Source organism: Drosophila persimilis, unplaced genomic scaffold (assembly GCF_003286085.1).
Source record: "Drosophila persimilis strain 14011-0111.01,24,50 unplaced genomic scaffold, DperRS2 tig00000653-arrow-arrow-pilon, whole genome shotgun sequence".
Taxonomy (NCBI): Eukaryota; Metazoa; Arthropoda; class Insecta; order Diptera; family Drosophilidae; genus Drosophila; species Drosophila persimilis.
This window is the reverse complement of record NW_020825330.1, coordinates 295353-311960: the sequence shown is the minus strand read 5'-3', so window position 1 is coordinate 311960 and position 16608 is coordinate 295353.

Sequence of the window (16608 nt, the reverse complement as noted above, 5' to 3'; positions counted from 1 at the left end):
GGTCGTGGTCGTGGTCACTGGCCAGTATCAATATTGATTCTATTAATTATAAAAACATTAAGTGGCAGCCAACAAATGTAATTAAACGCATTAAACAATTGCAGTGTGCGAGTAATGACAGAAAAATGCACAGACCCAACTGTGGATACTGCCAGCACACCCAATACCAACACCAATACCAATCGCGCAATCTCAATCGCAGTCGCAGTCATCCAATCCCAATCCCAGCCAGGCTCCAATGCTCTACAAATGCTCGTCCATTGCTGATGCACCGCGATAAGCACGTTTTCAATTCACACAGCACCGCACGGCACCAGAGGAGCAGGTGGAAGCTGGACATACGGATGGCTCTCAGCGGAGGAAGGATTCCATTTGGTGTGTGGAGGGGCTGTGTGGGGCGTTGGGGAGGTGATCGGATTGTCGCACATTAATGACGAAATTATTGTTTCAATTGCTTTCAACTGTTGTCAATGCAAATTTTATGCAAATACTTTTCGCGTCCGTTTTCCACCGTCTACTGTCCACTGTCCGCTGTGCGGTTCTCGGTGCTCGGTGACGGTGGGGCTCTCTTTTAAATGCAATGTCATTATGGCCAATAAGTCAATAATAATTATTGCCTGATGCTGTCCATTGTTTGGGACTCGTGCTCCTGCTGTCTCGCCATCCCATCCCCATCCCCTTCAACTGGTTCAGTATGACCATTTCGGAATAGGCGTTAATTACTTTTATCTGTACATTGCCAAACAAACAAAATAAAAGCAACGGCAACAGCACCAGCAACGACAACGACAACCACAAAGGCCACGTTGAGGGATTGTGGCTCATAAATTCGCTTGGCATATATATTTATTTATAAACAATTATTATTATTGCTATTGTTCCCGATTTGTTGCCGATGTGGCTCCGACTGCGCATAAATTAAGCGCCACAATTGTTATGCAAACCCATTTTCACTTTCTATACGCTTTCCCGGAGAAGTACCGTCGCTGCGGCAGGACATCAGACTCCTCCGAGAACAGTACGATGGATAGGATACTGGTGTTCCGATAGGGTGTTCTAGTCTTCGACAAGGCCCTCTGGGTGATGGAACTCACCCCACTCTTCGGTTTTAATTTTTTTTATAGCGCCACGAAATATTTATGCGCTAATTTATAATTACAGCGAATGTGTTTGTTTGCATTCTAAATTGGACAGACAACGCGCGAGATTTTCGGAGGGTGGAGGAACTGAAACACCATCGCCATCCCCTGAAGCTCTCATGGATCTCAGTCAACAGCGAACAAGTCATTGTTCTGGCAGAGAACTGAGCTTTTCTCGGAAAGCCATCTGCAACATTTGGACTAGCATAGTCTTGGAATGTCTCCAAGGGTCATATAATATAATTAAGGCTATGAATTACTTGAGCGCTTCGCATCCTTCCTTCCAAGGTTCATGCGGGGCCCATATCACGATGTTTCTGCTCAGCTACGGCTTTTCGCCTGTTCCACAACGATGATACCCTAATGCTGGGAGAAGCATCAACAGGGTTTCAAACACATACGAGGCGACGAGACTGAAGTGGTACGTGGTGGGTCCTCGCAGTTGCGTCCTTGCCGCAGAGGGTCAACTGTTGGGGCTGTCCGTGCACTGTCCATTGGGGGGTATTCCAACACGTTGCTGCTTGGTCAGCCACATGCACTTAATTGCTTTATGAGACGGTCAGTAGCATGTTATAGACTTCAATTTGATTTTTCTGCGCGGCGAGAGGCGCGAGGGAGTGCAAGGAAACACACCGAAGAATGGGGCATGTGTGTGTCTGTATGACCCTGTGTGAGAGGCAAATGAGACATTGGGGATCAATTATTTTTTGTGCAGAGCAGGAGCTGGGCTGGAGGGCACATTGCCACAGGCTAGAGACGTCGGCGTCGAAGCCGTTGACCTCAAACGATATTTTAAATGTTGATTTTGGTATGCGAAAGTTTTTTAATCATTTTGATGGCTCCTCATTGCCCTGATGATAATGATGATGATGATGATGATGACGATGACGATGACGATGACGACGATGATGATGATGCTGATAATAGTAATTGAAAGACGAAGGCGAGTGGCATGGTTACTCCGATTGGGAACACGTCACTGCTCGACAACTTTTTTATGTCAGTTCTTCGCACTTTTTCCACCATGGTGCGGAAAGAAAGTCGAAATTTAGTCGAAAGTCGGCTCTTCCACACCCTTTTGTGGTTCGTATTGGATATATGTGGCATACCCCGGCTCTCGGGTCGAGGCATTCCGTATACCCCAGCGATACCTCTTCAGGTGAGGAAACTTTTCCGGGACGTTGAAGTTTGTAATGGCTTTTGTTTGCGACCCACGCACACAAATCATTGCAACCCTTACCACCTCCATGTTAGAGGAGCACGACCACCCCCGGAAGCTCCAGAGGTGGAAGTTTCCATGGCTTCCATGGCGAAGAAGGTCTTTTGATACAAGTTTTCGGCAGGCATTCCATTTTTTCTTATTCCTTGTACACTGCGAGGACATGTGCATGTCTGAGCCGGATTCCTTACGGGGTATTGCAAACACTTAACATAATTTGGTGCCCCCATGGCAATCGCAGGCTGAGTGTCTGCCGAGGCAGGGGAGACTGACCAGTGTCCAGGACAACGCCTCGGACATGCCAGAGACAGAGAGGGGGCCATTCACATTCACATTCTGATTATATTAAAATTGTTGCACATCATTTCATTTGCTTTGAGAAATGTCTCGTAAGTCTTTTCACGGCCCGGGGGATAACTAGAGAGGGGGAAGTTTTGGAAATTGGAAAATAGGCATAAGTATGAGAACTATTGCCATGGCCAGGTAGCAGTACATATGAGCATATGCCATTTTAAGTGGAGAGGCAACTCCCATCCCATCGCAACGCACCCCATCCCCCTCTTTCTATTGCTCTTGGCCCGGATCGATGTGAGAGTTCTTTCTTCTCAGGGTATGTGTGCATTATGGGGTACACGGTATTTCCATTTTGCCACTTAACTCAGCCAAAGTCAATTATAATCAACGCCTCAGTCTGCACCCTCCACCCTTCCAGAACTGGGACAAGGGAACTAGAGCTTCTTCGTCCTGACGCAAAAAGGATTAAAAAGCATCAGGCAGAAATGCTGGGAAGGCAATGGGGGGACAATGTATGGGTTAACGTTAACTTATGCAAAAGTGTTTTAAGACTTTGGCTGATTGCCACCCAATGTGGGGGGATAGCTGCTGGCACTCTCCTGCAGAACTGGGGAGGAGGTGCAGGCGCGGTCGATTGAGACTGAGCTGGGAACGGGCTGGTAACCTTCCCGATATATGCATATGGATGTCTTAATCTGCTCGACAGTTAGAGCACATTTTCGTTAGCTTTTTTGCCTGCCAGCCAGCCACCTCTCTCTCTCTCTCTCTCTCTCTCTCTCTCTGTCACACATACAGCTCCAGCCGTATCCGTTTCTCATTACCGTCCATAAATATCGCACCGAAAGTGTCAGTTTTCGCACTAGCCAAACGCAGTTCATGGCCTGCAAAAAGGATAACCGCAGTCCAGTCCTCTCACCTCCCTCTTTGATGATGCCCTGATATCCACCGCAAACTTAATTGCTTTCCTCCGTCCAGCAGCAGCAGCAGCAAAGCTGCAGTACCAGCAGTTTGGACTTCTTAATGTGTCCCAGGTCCAGTGCAGCGGGAGAGCAGTCGCTCCATTTCTGCGTTCTGTGTTCTTATCGCGGCAGGGCCAAAAAACCATCAAAAGCATCAACTGAGAGTGAAGAAACAGCCCAGTCCCAGCAGCCCAGTCCCAGTCCCGCTTCTCCATCTCCATCTGCCCAGATTCAGATTCAGTTTGTGTTTCTGTTTCAGTTGCGGTCTGTGGAACGCAAATTATATGCAAACGAGCTTAATATCCGGCCAAACAGAGCCACGGCACACACACCCAGTAGCGCATCCGAGGGGGAAGGAGAAGAGAGGAGTGTCCTGACGCAGGCATACTCCGTAGTTGGCCCCATGCCCGTCCCCATCCCTTTCCCTATCCCATCGCCACTCCAGCTGGCTTGCTTTCTGCTCCTGCTCCTTTTTGGTTTTTTGCAATTTCTTGCCATTTAACATCAAGTTTCAGCGCATATAACTCACTTGCAGTGGTACATGGTCCCCGTACCCGTACCCGTACCAGTACCAGTACCAGTATTCGTATCCGTGTCCACTCCCAACCAACTTCCACTCCCGCTCCTCTCTGCGGTAGTCAACTGATAATTTCTCTGCACTCGACTGATAACAACATTTAATTTAATGCCCGAGGTCAGCAATATTCCATTTATTATTGGATTAAATTCGGCAGAAAAGTTTTTTGCCCAAGCCAGGACTCATCCGGAGAGTGGTTCGGGGACTGGGAAGTGGGGAGTGGTGTGGCACGGGGAGTGGTGATACGGGGGTAGTAGGGACATGCGGATGCGGATGAGGATGAGGCCCGTCCACTATCAGGGCGTTTGGGATAAGCGGCTGTGGCAGTGCTTGTCGTTTTGTTAGGGATATAAATTGTGTGTGCACGGATCTTGCATCGCAGTTGTTGTTGGTGTTGCTGCTGTATGTGTGTATATTTGTATGTGGCACATGCCCCTCAACGCTGGGCACACACTTGTCGCACTTGTCGTCGTTGTCCCGGCATGTCCTGGTATGTCCTGACTGCTGCTGCTGCCACTGCTGCTCGTCCTGCCCTGCGACTAGACGACAGGAAATGTATTTAAACATTTTTTATGTATCGCTTTTTTCTCTGCGTGCCCCATGAAATTTGCATGAGAGCCTGGCTGCCTCTCGGCCTCACTGGCAGGACTGAGTGACGGGCAGGACGACTGGCCCGGCGAGAAAGAGCAAGGACCTGCAAGCGTACCGGGCTAGTCCTCGCTGGTCCTCGGCTAGCCGGCCCAGGACCAAATGCCCATAAGGGATTAGCTGCAAATCGCAGCCACGTCTTTCGTCCTCTGGTCCCTGGTCCCTGGTCCCTGCTCCCTGCTCCCACCTCCCCCACTCTCTGATTTCCGTTTTCATGTTTTCCTCTTTACTGTTTGTATTTTTTCCTGTTTTTTGTTGCCTTGTGTCCTGTCCGAATTTGTTGCAAAACTCATTTAAGCCAAGTTATGTCGAGTATGTAAATTGTTTTGGCCGCTTACCGATGCTGCGATGTGTGTGTATGGGTGTGTGTGCCATCTTTATTTTTTTTAATGAAACTTAATTGTTTTAGATGCAAAGTCATCAGCAAAAGGAGGGTAATGGAAGAGGGACGAGGACAGGGACAGGAAGTGGTAGTGAACAAACAACATAACGGAAGGAAGTATCTCACTCGAATCTCAGTCAACCATAAAGCCCAACCAACACACACGATGAATTTATGCATGAAATTGTCGACGCCCGCGTCCTGTCCCACATGCCTCCACTTGCTTTTTGGGATGTCTGTGGCCTATCGAAAGGAAATTGAAACAAAACCTCATTGCAAACAGTCAAGGGGTGGCTGGGCGGCAGAGTGGAGGTGGAATGCAGAGTGGAATGGCTTCTGTTGCAGTCAGACATCGCACAATTTCAACTTCCGTGTGGATGAGTGTGTGTTTGGATGAGTATGTGTAAGTGGAAAATTCCCATTCGCAGGACACTTTTTGCCCAAGCTGATAACAGTTCTCGTCTGCCACCGCTACCGCTCTACCTCCTGCTCCTGCTAATGTGTCACATGGTAGAATGCGGGTGCCAGGATCCATTCGCCTCTCTGTGTGTATATGTTTCCATGTGCATATGTGTATGTGTATGTGTATATGTTTCTGTATATGTATCTGTATCTGTATCTGCGTGTCCTGTCTGCTCTGTCATGTCCTGTTTGTCTTGTTTGTCTCTCAGTCTGTCACCCTGGCCTGCATCATCCATCCCACCCATCCCATCAATCCCCAATCTGTGCTGCTGCCTCGTAAATAGAGCATAAATGGTTAATTCAATCATATTTTTCGTCTGACAAGACGAATTACATTCGCAGTCGACAGCTTTAAAGTCAATTGTTTGCCTTTTATTGCTACTTACTCTCCACACATTTCCATTGGTGGCATGGCATGGGGGAGGTGCAGTCTTGGGCAACTAATTGAGTTATTCAGGGTTGAAAATCAAACTGAGTACCTGGCAAATGCACCTAACGGAAAGTGCATCAGATCATCTTGACCGACTGAAAGTCTCAACGGGATGGGTTTCTCTTGCTGGACAGCTTTCTTGCCACTGAGCGACTCCGAAACTCAATAGACAGGACAGACAAGGACGTACGCCCGATAGACCCGCACATCTCAGGTCCTTTCAAGCGAATCGCATTAAGGCTCATTTGTTTTGGCAGCTGCAGCCACACTCACCTCCTGCCTCCCGAACTGCCAATGCTGCCACACAAAACCATGAGCAACAATGAACGTTGAGGAACAAGGAGCAGGATAAATATACAGATGCCCTACTCCAAGCGAAGCATATAGTTTGGGTCCCTTACTCCGCTACTGAAGAGCTGGGCCGAAAGGAGATCACCGATTCCTGGAGACACTCGCTTTGTCCGCTGCTGCTGGTCCTGAACCTGCACATATCTGGCTGCTTTCGCCTTTCCTCAACCCTTTGCAAATAGGATGCCATACGTGGTTTCCTGATAACATCAGGCTGGCGGATGGCTGTCCTTGTCTCTCCTGCCCATCCTTGTCCACCATCTTCATCACACGTTGCGCCCACAAAAAGTTTCCTTCGTGGCCGAAAGAAAGCTGCCGGGATGGGGATGCGGCCGTAAAGTTCTCAACAAAAGTCTCAAATTTGTTCCAATGTAAACTGTCGCTTGGCTGGGCTCTTATCAACAATTGCCCAAGATGGAGACGGAGTCCGGAACCCTATAGAAAACAGAGACCGGAAGACGCAAGACCAAAGAAGGAGCCCTAGAAATGGGGAGAGCGTCGACCAAGGCTGGAATAGTTTTAAGCTGCTTAACAGCTTCTTTGCATGCGCCGAAAGTTTTTGGACGTTGGCAACTTGATTTAGTGCTCTCTGACCTCAGTTTAAATATAAACAGCCGCGTCCACCCACCTTCAACCCTCTCCCTTTCCTCTCCCACAACCCTGTTCGAGGAAGAACAAAAGTTTGCACTGGAAGTAAAGACATAAATGGGATTATGATCTTATCACGTGCCCAGCAGCCAATGCAGCATTCCCATCCACATCCGCACCCAAAGAACATCCTAACCCAGACATATTCTGGTGGATTCTAATAACACCTTCGGTGCTCCTGTTGGGCCCAACTTCATCCTCGAAATTCAGCAGGAGCTCCTGCTCCAACTCCAATTCCGATTGCGACTGCTTGGACAAACAAGTTTGCGGCGCAGCTTTGTCAAAGATTTATTCCTTGAGGTTAGGCGACGGCTGTCCAGGGCCCGGCCCTGCCCTGCCCTGCCCTGCTATGGACCCAAGCAGCAACATTTTAGTTTGCAACGACTTAATATGGAAAATTTTAAGTACATTTGGAGACAGAGTGCAGAGCGATGAAGGGCAGGCAGAGGAAACTTTGGTGGTGGCAATCTTTAATTAAGAGCGGATTAGTTTGGACATGGGTTCGATTTGCCTCAGACAGTGGACTGACTCTGGGAAGACCAAAGGACTGCCGCTCCTTCCTCGATGCTGCTGCTGCTGCCACTTGCAATCTTTGCTGTTTTTCGGTTTTGCTCTGATTTGCATCTGCGGTTTTGCAACCACCAACAGCTGGCTTCATTAGTTGGCCGCCGCTCCACTCCATCCAGGAACCCCTCGTCCTCCACCTCCTCCGCCGCACGGCATCAGGCCATCTTGTGGCAGACTTTTTGAGTGCGCCATTAAAATTTAATGCTTGTAAGAGATCAGTGGGAGAGCAGCCAAATGGCATCCTCTAGTTTCTTTCCAGATTCCCGATTAGCTGTCAGAAGTTGTTCAATTTAATTTCACGCTCTCCATGCCTTTCCCCTTCCCCTGCCCCTGTCCCATTCTTTCACTCCTCCATCCTGACCTGGCGCCATCTTAATGTTCGTGTTGCCAATTTTTTCGTCGCTTCCTCCAACCCAACACCCAATACCCTGCCCACTCTGCAGACTCTGCTTCCAGTTCGCTATCTATCTAGTTCGCTTTTTAATGGCTTTGGGAAATTGCACGCGCCGTTTACGCGCTCGTTAGAGAAGCTCCAGAAATGTGCCCATCTCTGTACATTATGGTTATTGATAAGCCAAGAGAGGGAGTCGCTCTGGCTGTGCCACGCAGGGGCAGGGGGAAGGCAAAGCCATCAATGGATGACGAGCGAGGCAAGATGCAGCGAGGGAGGCTGGGTCGGGGCACGCCAAGGTTATACAATTAACCCGAAACCCATCCAGACAATGAGGCAATCGGAAAGTCAAGTTTATGGAATGTGCGCTTGAATAGGGTGAGCAGATGAAATCGGAACTGGCCAGATCTTATACCATTTGTAATAGCAAGATTTGGGCTAAAACAACTAAGACTTCGGTCCGTCTTTCCGTAACGACACACTCTTTCTTTTCGTGTTATAATGAAGCCTTATGTCTGTATTCTGTTGCATCGAACTGAAACGCAAACAAAGGTTCCCTTTCCCATAAAAGTTGGTGAAATTCCTGCACTCGGGATACTTGTCTATGCAAAGTGCCATAACAACTTTTCCCTGGCTCCACACTTGTGTGCCCATTGACAATCCCACTTCAAGTTCTAGCACCAGTCTCCGTCTCCGGCATCAGCTCCGGCCCGTCTCCTTCGCCATGTCCCCTCCTTCGACCTCTTCGTGTGTGATGCGGTTACAAAAATGTTAAATACTTTCTTGTCATTTTTACAATTCTAATTATGCAGCCGCCGAATTACAACTTCTGCCAACAGCAGCAGCCTTGATGATGATGATAATAGCGAGCACTTGGCATAATGAAGGGATGGCGATGAGGAATTTAAAGCATGTGTATGTAAGGGCTGAGATTGTTCTCAGCATGCATAAAAAATAAGCAACAAGAACGACGACAGTGGTAGTGGTAGCAACAGAAGCGACGGCGACGGCGACGGTGACGGCATTTTAAAACTTTTACAAATTAAGACGAGCAGCGGAAGATGGGCATGGGCCCTTCTCCACCACCTCCACCATCCACTCCAATACCACACTGACGATGACTATTTTCGTCTGGGCAGACTCACCCTTACCCTTACCCTTACCCTTACCCCATGCAACACGGTACACCGCTACAGAAGCCATCCAGCTCATACCACCACCCCGCTCAAGAGCTTCAAGCGGAGCTCATGTTAATCAGGTTATGATAATTATTTGTAACAAATTGTAGCCAGCAACGTCGCGAGTGGCAAGCAGAGTGGGAAAGGAAGTGGGGGCATGGAAGGTGGGGCTTGCAATTAAAATGTGTAAAATCTACAGTGCGTCAAATCGGGGCAAAGCTGGTGGAAAACTTTATGAAAATGACAAGGCAGTGGCAGTGACACTGGCAGCACAAGCGACATTTTCATTTAGACAATTAAAATTTAAAGTGGCGTTAAATTATACAGGCATTAATGGGCAATGGGGAGTCGTTGCTTTAAGGGGGATCGGTTGCTCTAAGCCCTGAGCCTTAAGCTATGTCCAGGCTGGGGACCCAAAGAGTGGCTCCTCAATTATTCAGTGGCACTAGCACAAAAAACTTTTCCGACTCCGACTCCTGCTCATCGCGTGTCACTTTGTCAGTTCTGTAAGTTGTAAGTTTTGCACTTTGCTTGACACTCACCTTATCTGTCAAAACGGGTCAGGGGGTGGGTGGTTGGTGAAGGACACATATTTCAGGGGAAATGAACTGCCATTCAAACAGCTAACCATCCAACCACTACCCACTATCTCTCGTCACACAAGTCCTACAAGTCAGGCAACTCAGTCAAAGCCAAACCGCAGCTCAAGAAGCCATCCAAAGAAGTTCGCATTCTCCGTCTTTTGATAGTTTTCCCAGAGGGAGGATGGGATGGGGGCGACTGGGAGGACTGGGGGCAGCATAAGTTACAGGCAGGTGCCCGCCCGATAAAAGTTTTGAGTTGACAATTAAGAAATTAAGTTGCCACTTAGGCAAACTGTCAGTATCAGTTTGACAAGCAGTCACAGAAAGATACGGATACAAGCAGCCAGAATTCCGGCTTTCAGTCGGATACATCGTACACCGTGCATCGTACACCAGCACTCAGCTACAACTAAACTATTTTCCCGTGGAAGGGTATTTTGACTATTACTAGGAGGAATTTTTTCCGATAGATCTGCCTTTTCCTTTCCCTCTCAGGAGAAAGAGCACTCATGATTCGTTCTGAATCAGAAGGCCTTTCGAGTGGGTGGTACTTCGCTTACATTATCAACAGACTAACACCTTGCCAGGTAGCTCCATCTCCATCTCCAGCTCCATCTCCATCTCCAGCTCCATCTCCATCTCCATGCCCATGTGTGATAGCTCTGCTCTGCACTGCCGTTACCATTACCGCTGCCACTGCGGCTCTTAGCTATAAATGCCACTCATAATTAAATCAAATGTTTGTCTGTCTTCTGTGAAACTTTTGCCACTCGCTCTTTTGCGTGAAGCTTAAACATTAATTTCCTACGTGCCACGCCCCACTCCCCACGTCCTCCCCCAAGCGGTAGTTGCTGTTTCTGCGGCTCTTGTTACTTTATCATTGGCAAAAGGTAAATAGAAAGCGGCAAAGTTTTTCCCTGGGGGTAGCTTTTCATATGCTCCCACCATGCTCCATCTATCGCTGAATTATTCTGGATATGGATGAGGATCCCATTCTCCTATAGTTTCCTCTAATGAGCGTTTGTATGTGGCAAGCGTATCATTTGTTGCTGCTGTAAAATTCTATCCTAATGTCTTCATATGTCTCACTCCTCCACATATGGCAATGCTCCTGCGTGTTCGGATGCGTTTGGCATGCCAAAATGGCATTAGTCACACACCGAAAGAGCCGGGAGCCACGAGTCACGAGCCAGGAGCAGAGGCTTGGAGTGAGGTAAATGTAGAATGGGTAGAGAGATGGAGATACATTTACACAACAGCATCATTTAGCCATTCACCTCGATCCAGTCTCCTCTTCTTTAGTTAGTAGTTTCCAACAAGCGCTCCTGCTCCGACTCCTGCTCCTTCTGTGGATTGTTCACATTCCCCATCTGCAGTACCCGCCGAGTCAGATTCGGAGTCGGAGTCGCAGTCAGTCGCTGACATGGAGATGCCGTGGAGCATTTTTGGTGTGGCATATGAATTTCCGCGATTTGCCGGTGGATGAGATGCAGCTTTGTTCCTTAAAGTGCCCGATGCGCATATCAGAATTGTGTCTCCAATGGCCACGCAACTCCATTAGCCCCCATCTCAATCCCTGCTCTCAGCTTCCGAGCTTTGACAGCGGAGCACAAGTTAAAAAATTGAATAGCGAGTAAATGTTTGGCAACTTCCGGCTTAAAATGGCCATCCCTGGAGCCATTTTGACAAATCTACGGACCAACAGGGAGCCATAGCCATAGCCATAGCTGGGGGTCAGGAAAGGTGGAAGAGAAAGCTGCATAATGGATGCGGCGATAAAAGCCAGCGACGGACAACAAAGGCCAACATCGAGTGAACAGCCAGAGCCAAGGCCAGAACCATAACCAGAACCAGTACCATGTAAACGATACCTAATTTCCGTTGCATGTCGCTTGGTGTAGGGAGGAATGGACTAATGGCAGGTGAGGTTATGCCCAGGAATGGTAATGGGAAATGGGAAATGGCGAATGTGCGATAGGAAATAGAAGATGGACTGGCAATGCCTGTCTTGCATTTTATTAACAGCCCTTTGGACGCATTCCCGTTCAACGTTTGGGCGCAGTGAGCCGTGAGCTTTTATAAACTTATCTCATAACATTAATTGTGGTCAACACTTTTTGGCCATTTAACCCAGGCACACACACACACACACAGCCACGCACACGCACACGAACACGTATGTAGGTATCAAAGGGCAAGGGTGAGGGAGAAAGCTCTGCTGTGTGTTTACATTGTCAGTGATTTATGCAACTGCGCCACATGAGCCATAAATACCAAAATGCCAAAACTTTTCCCTGACCAGGTGGAGGGCGGAAACAGGGACAGAGCCAGGACCGCAGAATGTGAAGTGTGGGAGAGGGTAGAGGCGAGTGTGTGGGCTCCCAAGTGGCCAACTAAGCGGTCAAAGGATCTCCAGCCATGCAACGAGTCGCACAAAGGGCCAAAGTTAAATATTTAAGCAGGCCGGAGCAAAACGGAGAAAACAAGTCAATTAATTTGAAAGGACTCGCGCAGAGACGCAGAATGGGAAGGGGAATGAGATTGAGAGTGGCAGGGGGAGCGAGAGCAATTGAGAAATTTCGTGGGCGAAAACATGACATAAATAAAAAGGCACCTAGCCCCATTCTCCATCCCCATCCCCCGTTCGCTGATAATGCCCATGACTATGATATGCCATTATATCAATCGCATGACGCAACGGAAACGGAAACAGAAACCGAAACGCAGGAAGAGGCGAGAAAAACAAATATCGCTGCATACTTTTCGGCGGCGTCAGCACTCGAGTGTCGGAACGGAACAGTTACAAGCTCATTAAACGATTCGCAGCCCCGGGTCAAAGGATGTGTGTGTGTGTGTACGGTAGGAACAGCAACAAAGAGAGAGAGAGAGCAGGAGAACCGTTAATTTCTTTTTATGAACCAGCTGGGAAACATTTCTGAAACATGGCCAAAGGGCGACGAAACAAAACTGAGCACCGAGCTCAGGCAGCAAAAAATTAAGAAAATAAAACTTATCCTCAAGATAAATATCAGAGAGCTGGCCCGAGGCCCGGGGTCCCAGCCTCTCCACCGTCTCCAATGATATCCTGCTCCAGCAGAAGCAACAACTGAACAACGGAACAAGGAAACAAGGGAACAACTGCTGTAATCAGCAGTTAACGAAATATAAAAACAAAAAGGGGCATCAGCGATGGGAAACTGGGGACTGCGGACTGCGGACGAGGAACAGTGAAAGCTGTTCGAGTGCTGGACTGCTGGCTGTGCGCTAACGAGCAATTAGATTTCATTCTAAGCTGGGGAATTAATTGCAGTTCCTTTCGAGCTAGCCCAGCGGGAGACCCAAGCAAGGACCCAACCATACTCGTACTACCATTGCCATATGCTGTCCTCCTTGTGATTCATTGAGAAAATGGCCAATTGGCGTGAATGGCGCTGGGAATGGGTCTGGGGTCCGGGGTTGGGGCCTGGGTCTGGGTCTGGAAAAGGCTCGAGCTCATCTTCACACTACTTGACAACGTAAGCACCTTTCGGAATTGCACATTAGCACATTAGCTCGAGACCCCACTCCATCACTCCCCTCCCATTCACAGAGCCAGAAACACTCGTAATGATGCCCGGCTTTGGCCACAGTTTGGGACGCTCCTTGTGATTAATTTTTTATTGTGTGTACAAGTATGTAAGGGTTTGCACAGCCGCAAATAATTGGGGTTGGCTCGGCCATGGGATTCGTACTAGATGAACTCTCGAGTTGGCTTAGACGCTGGCTTGGCCAAACGAGCACCTAACGGCCTATTGAGCCATAACGAGCTTGCCCCAATTAGTGGTCCCGCCTCCTTCTGGCCGGTGGCAAAACTATAACCATGTAATTCGCGCCATGTGCAAAAGGATTCCTCGTTCGTTCTACTTCCCTGCCTCTCCTTTGCCCAAACACACCCACAACTGTCGCCAGCAATTTGAAACAAAATATGAGAGATACTTTAAATCCTTTCCTGCCGCCTGGCGCTCCTCCGAGCCATCCCCGCGACCGCCTGCGATGTCGGATATCGAAGTCATTTAACCAAAAAGCGATTAATCTATAAACACATAAACAACATGCCCGTACCGTCTACAGCCGTCTAAAGGGAAAAAGGGAACGAAAAAAAGCAGCAAACACACACACAAAAAATGAATGAAAAACAAGCAAGCCCAAACGACGGACACTGAAAAATGGCCAAAATCAACGGGAAAAATCGAAAATCGAGCATCGAGTCTGGGTTGGTTGGGTCCGGGCCGGGTCGCCACCGCCGCCGGCTCCATGACCAACTCAAACTCTTTATTGGATTGGCGTTCCCTCGTTCTTGGCCCCTGTATCAGTCCCTGGTGGTGGCCCTCTGCTGGCGTTTTATGCAAATGTTTGGCCACATGCAGTGTTGGAGGCGATTTCCGGCCATGTGTGACAGTGGCCAGTGGCTAGCGGCCAGCTCGGTGGCCAGAGGAGGACCACGCCATTCTGCCATCCTGCCATCCTGCCAGCCATCCTGCCAGCCATCCTGCCAGCCATCCAGCCAAGCAATAAAAGTAGCGGCCGCCGTCGTAAACAAAAAGGAAGCCACGCGGGAGCTTTGGATAGAACATCGAACGCTGTTATACCCTCATGGGGTGCGGTCCATGGAGGATCCTGCTGCCCGGTGATCTGTCTGAGAGAAGTCAGCATCTATCACGTCTTTTCCAGCATAGTGACGTCCCCTTTCTCAACTTATCTTCACCTTTGCGGCACTCCGATTCATCCTGTAGTGAATCAACACTCCCAGGATGAGGTGGCAGATTGGGTATATCCCTCGGATTCCGACTCTCTCCTGATGCTGCTCCTCTGGCTGTGGCCAGCGACCATTAAACGGTATTTGGCCATTTACAATTTATGAGCATCTGCCTCATCGACTGCCCTTCAACGGCTGCAGATCCGGTCAAGGGCTGGTTTTTGCTGCTCCGCTCCCCGTCCAGGCTGATCAGATGACAGTTGCATCGCCGTTTCATATGCACGCGATTATTGCTAAATGACTTTGGATGACAACAGCAACTGGAGCACTCAAGCAAAGGAAAGCCAACTCAAACAAAGGACATCAAGTAATTTACCGATCCGATATTGAAATGATATGTTCTTGACTTCATGAGTCGTGGCATAGCGGTATACCGAGTATGCGGTACGCCTCGGGTACTTTTAGTATTATTATAAAATTATAATGCGGAAATCGAAATTATTATTTTTCAAATTCATTTTAATTTTGAGAAGTAAATGCTGGAAAGTAAATTTAAATGGAACGCTAAATGCGCCTCAAAGGATTTAAGGTACTGAAGTAAGCAGAAGTAAAGAGAGAGCAAGAGAAAGGGAGAGAGAGGGAGAAGAAGTGAAAGGGAAGACAAGTCAAAAGCCGGATATATTTGGGGAAGCCAAACAGGGACAGTCGAGGCGGAAATCACAAAATAAGCAAATTGTCTGGCAAAATAAAAATTACTTCCGCAACGCACGGACGAGCTGTCCGCGTCAGCGGTGTCCTTCAGGACCTTCGACTGCGTACTTGTTGCATTTGTTTGCGACAGCCCGAGCAGCAGCCAGCGACAATTTCAGGACCACGAAGATATATCCTTTATAAATCTAGGCTTGGAATTTGTCAAAGAAGCCTTCCCGTTTTTGGTTTCCTTCCGTCTGTACTCGCCTGCAGACTCTATTCGCCCATGGCCACATCCAAGCAAGGATTGCTTGAAAATCTAAGATAATTTCTTGGCACCCCAACAACATCTCCCAATGAGGTTGGAGAATTTATTTGTCATTGAAGGCGGAATGTGCAGTTCCAAATTGGGCGGAGCACTGGATCCCATCTCCCTGCATCTGCCTGGGATTCCTCCGCCATGTAATTATAGCAATTCAACTGCTTCCACTGCTTCTACATCCTTGCCACATCCCTGTTCCCATTACCCAGTACACAGTGCGATGACTGACAATGGAAACCCTAGCACTGTGCTTTGATCTAACAAACAAATTGGGGCACAGGTGTAGCGGGGGATAATTGTGGCGAACGGTAAACAAGCGAACGCCAAAATGGGGAAAGGCACACCCCAGCACACCTCCAATTATGGCTGGCAGATGAAGGGGGAGGATAAGGCGAGGAAGGGGACTATTAGCACCCTCCTCCTTGTCGGGACAGAGGAAAAATTCTAATGAGTTGCCTGGCAGCCTTTGGACATTGAAATGCGAGCGCTGAAATGTGTTCGTCCTTTGTTATTTTAACGCCTAACGTTCTGTAGAGATTTCGGTGCGGGACGAGAGAAATACATGGATGGGAGATGCAGGAGGATACATGTGGGTGTTTGTCTTGTTTTTCTGGTTTATTGGGCTAATTCAATAACCAACAAAAGTGAGACAGGCATCCAGGCAGTAAAAAACCCGATGCCAGGCTTCATCGAATGTGAAGCGCAGGATGAGACGGTGCTGGAGCTAAAGCTGGAGCTGAAGCTGGAGCTGAAGCTGGAGCTGGAACATTGCGGGATGAGATTGAGATGGAGGGTTGCTGCTGGCTGAGCGCACACACACACACTCACATGGCAGTTAGCCCTAATGCATGACAGTTATCTGCCCACAGGATTTCCGTTTTAGATCATCACAGAGAAAACACAAACAAAATACACACACAGGCACATACACACAGAGAGAGAATGTCCTGGCAGGAGGAGCCCTCCTGGTGAGCGACGCAGAAGGCTGTCGAGGCCATTGGCTGGTGGCTGTTCGCACTCAATCCGATAACTTTG